At 43.3% G+C, this 4,250-nt stretch overlaps 1 non-coding gene across 1 annotated transcript; it reads left to right on the top strand.

The window, feature by feature from the left end:
• Positions 1–3,900: 3,900 nt before the first annotated feature.
• Positions 3,901–4,004, top strand: LOC114218003 (U6 spliceosomal RNA). The gene has a single exon (XR_003611086.1). It is a non-coding gene; the product is annotated as a U6 spliceosomal RNA (small nuclear RNA).
• The last annotated feature ends 246 nt before the right edge of the window (positions 4,005–4,250 follow it).

Below are 4,250 nucleotides of genomic sequence, written 5' to 3'. Positions count from 1 at the left end.
GGACTTCCATGTATTAGCGTTCTCCCTTTTACAACGTGTGAGAGGTCCCCTTGGTGCTCTCTGTATCACCTTGCTGGTGGCCTGTCATGCTGCTCTGTGCGGCAACCTCCGGGCCACCCTGGCAGGATGAGAATGATCAGATTATGGGGACAGGCTCCGGGAACAACACGCCCCAACAGTCTTGCCAAGAAAAGCAGGCAAGAGCACAACCCGCCTTGGCTCTTCCCTTTCCCTCCGAATTATACCATCAGATAATGTTAACAGGGAAGGAGGAAAGCCGTTTGCCGGAACTCAGTCCATATGCCAGGTCCTGGACGCAGAAACACCTCCACCGCTACCTAATGAGAGGCAGGGCTCTGAGCGGTGGGGTGTCCCAGCCCAGAGAGGGGATGTGCAGGGCATAGCCAGTGTCCCGCATTGTCAGTGGCAAGGATTTTTCCATCAGACAACATGAGGCCCTCCCCCAAAGGGCCCAGTAGGCTGGAAAAGTAACAGATTACAATCCCCCCGGTTAAAAGGGACATCAGCATAACTTTCTGGGAAGGAAAGACTCCTTTATAGAAAAAAGAGAGGGAGCTACAAAGACAACAAGAAAGAAAAAAAGAAGGGCCCCTGGGTGGCTCAGTCATTAAGCATCTGCCTTCGGCTCGGGTCATGATCCCAGGGTTCTGGGATCAAGCCCAGTGTCAGGCTCCTCGCTCTGCGGGAAGCCTGCTTCTCCCCCTCCCACTCCCCCATTTGTGTTCCCTCTCTCGCTGTATCTATCTCTGTCAAATGAATAAATAAAATCTTTAAAAAAAAGAAAGAAAGAAAGAAAGAAAGAAGAAAGACCTAGGAGGAAAAGTTCAGCAGACTTGGCAGGAAACTATAAAACTTAGAACCATAAAAGAATAGAAAAGAAAACTATATACAAGATACGGGATAACTGTGACTTCTTAAAAGAGAAGGCTAAAAAGGGGATAGCTGTTTTAAGTCTTTGAGAGCCATTTTATAATTCATTCAAAAAGGAAGAAGGCTGGGGCGCCTGGGTGGCTCAGTTGTTGGGCGTCTGCCTTTGACTTGGGTCGTGATCCCCACGTCCTGGAATCGATTCCCTGCTCGGCTGGGAAGCCTGCTTCTCCCTCTCCCACTCCCCCTGCTTGTGTTCCCTCTCTCACTGTCTCTCTCTGTCAGATAAACAAATAAAATCTTAAAAAAAAAAAGGCAAGAAGGCAAGGGTAAACAATGAAAGGTTTGGACGGTTCTATAGGGAAAAGAACCTACTGGCAGCACAGGTCAATGAACAACAAAATGAGTTACAGAGTAGTTGTGGGATTTAATTATTTAGAGAAGCATAACAAGTGAATTTAAAAAATCTTCATCATATAGCACCAACTCTTCCCCCAGCACTTGAGAGTTACTGTCCTCACTACCTTGCAGGGTTGTTACAATTATCAAATAATACACCTGGGCCAGACTGGGAAAGAGCACTTCTGGTTCCTTCCATTCAGGCAGATTTGTTGAATGAATGCTCCCCATTCTCAACTGTTTTAAACACGGCATCTAGTTTAACGCTCTGGACAATCCTGTGAGGTTGGTAGGGAACATAATTGTGTTCTATTTTACACTACAGCCCATGGAAGCCAAAGGTGTAGTTCTAGGTCCCAGAGGCAGCCACTAAGATGGCGTGAAGCATAAACTCCCTGTAGAAGCATTTTTGAAAGATATTAGTGCTCGCTCCCACTTCGAGAAATCCCTTCACAATATGCCTTATTATAATAAGGGTGGGGAGAGAAAGATACAGAAGAACCCTTTGATCTAGTTCATTTACTTGGAAGAATGAGTATATCCTGTGACATCTTCCTAATATTTGAGAATCTGGGGCACTCTTTATATTTGGGAATGTTGGCCCAAGTGTTTTCATATAACCACGCTCAACCACAGAGCTAATAATCCAAAATGTACTGTGTTGCATTAATTGCACTGAAACAAAAAGCTGCCTTTTCAACATGACAGATAACTGCAATGAAATGTTTTCTGAGTAAATATTTTTGATTTGCTAAGTCACACAGTCAGGTTTCATATTATGCATCAAAACAATCTTTTCCCAGTTAAAAAAAAAATCACAGCTATTTTGTAAATAAAACGTTAAGCCAACATGGACCTGAGTATCTCTCAAGGGTAGACTCAAGAGCAAGGGTAGACTTTGACAATTGATTCTAAATGCACCTGTTATAATTAATAAAGGTAATGTCAATGATGTAACTGAAATTCCTTAAATAATAATTCTAGATCATTCAGTTATTGATTATTCAGGTTGCAGGATAATGGGAAAGGGCCAAGAAAACCAGTGTTAAATAACTAACCAACTACATCAATAGCTCTGAGTAAAAATGCAGGAAGAGAAAAGGAAGCAGATGGTGGAGAGAAGGAACAGGCAGGGCTATGGACCAGACATTTAGATTCACTTACTCTGCATTAGTTTGCCTGGGAGATAATTTCAATGCAGTGGAAACTGACTCACAAAGAAATTAAGTGACTTGTCCAAGATCATAAATAAAAGTAGAAGCCAAGATTTGAATCCAGATATCTCAAGATTCCAAAGCTCAAATGACCCCAGTGCATGGGCCTGCACCTACCCACCGCCCCCTGCTTATCGCCCTCCCTCCTGGCTCACATACTCCAGCTTTAGTTACTAAAACAGGATCAGTTCTTGCCTCCACCACAACAACTAACCTGCCTTTTCTTTTGCTTAGGAAACTCTTGTTCCCACTCTACCTTGCTGGTGCTTTCTCATCTTTGAGTTCTCAGCATAAAGAATCACTTCCTCAGAAGGTGGTACCCCAATCCAAAATGTGATCCCCTGGCATACGTCTTCATGGCACTCAAACCTTTTCCATTTCATCCATCATGTTTTGTAATTACACATCTACAAGCTTCAGCAGGGCGGCGATCACATCTGTTTGCTCTTTACTCTCTACCCAGAAACCAGCACAGTGCCCAATACACAGAATGCAGTCAATAAATATTTCTGAGTGAATGAGAAAGTGAGACATGGGAATTGTCTGAAATTATCCATTACCTAAGATGCCCCCAACTCTAGTCTATCCAATACCTTTAAGTTAGCCAAGAGCATTTAGAATCTATGGTGGTAGGAGACTTCTTTAGGCCGCTACTGGTGCACCAAAAGGGGTTATTAGCAATGAGGAAAGAGACTATTACCCACTTTATCAAAAACGCACTAATCAAAATACACAGGGGAAAGCCTTGGAAACCTTATGGCCCTGGAGCCCCTCACTGTGCTGGGAAATCAGCTTTGTCCTAGGACTGACAGTCCCTCCCTCGACCAAGAAACCATGGCTTTTCCATATTAGTGTCCCAGGCATCACAGCGTGTATGTTCTGGGTGGCCACCAGGCAGTCTGATTAAACTACGTGTCTAGTCTTGTTACCAACTCTTCAACATGAATTACTACAAACACATCCAGCCTTACTCTTTTTGGGTTTTATACTTAAAGGCACAGCCTGGCCCTCCAATGATGTTCCTAATTTCTATTCTAGGCTTCATTTACAACAACATTGGCTGAGGTAATCTCCCATGGATGAAAAGCTAATGCATTCGAGTTAAACAAGGATTGAAGAGCCAGTCAAAATACCTTAGTTTTCACTCAGTTCGGTTACCGCCTAATGCACTTGGAGGCCAAATAATTTTACCCCCCCACACACTTAATTATCTTAACTTTCTCATCTGTAAAATTATAATCATCACTCTGACAGATTTATAGCGAGCCTGAGGGCTTGTAAGGTTCTCAGAGACATCAGGGTAACTGACCCTGCTCTAATTCTGCAGCTCTAAGACCAGAAAGGTCCTAGCCCAGACCGTGCTAGCCTAGGGAAGATAAATATGTTAAAAGAAGATGTGGTGCTTGCTTCAGCAGCACATCTACTGAAAATGGAATAATTCAGAGATTAGCATGGCCCCTGTGCAAGGATGACATGCAAATTTGCAGAATGTTTCATTTTTAAAAATGGAAAGAAAAAATAAAGAACGTATGCTGATGCTTATTTTATACCAGTCTCTATGGTCATTTTGTATGATACCAAGATATCTGATCATAAAGATCCAGCCGGGCTTGGGGTGGGGGTTCTGCCTACTCCTACGTGACACTTCCTACAAGTCCCAATGTGCTCCTCACTCATTCAGATTTAATCCTATACAATAATACCGAAGCCATCTCTGGAAGACCCAGAGGCTTACACACTGTGTCTGTC

The sequence above is a fragment of the Eumetopias jubatus genome, unplaced genomic scaffold (assembly GCF_037043125.1).
Source record: "Eumetopias jubatus isolate StellerSeaLion01/CBP00866 unplaced genomic scaffold, mEumJub1_p1.0 scaffold_7, whole genome shotgun sequence".
Classification (NCBI taxonomy): domain Eukaryota; kingdom Metazoa; phylum Chordata; class Mammalia; order Carnivora; family Otariidae; genus Eumetopias; species Eumetopias jubatus.
Note: the sequence above shows the minus strand (reverse complement) of the source record. Positions and strands in the feature narration are given on the sequence as shown.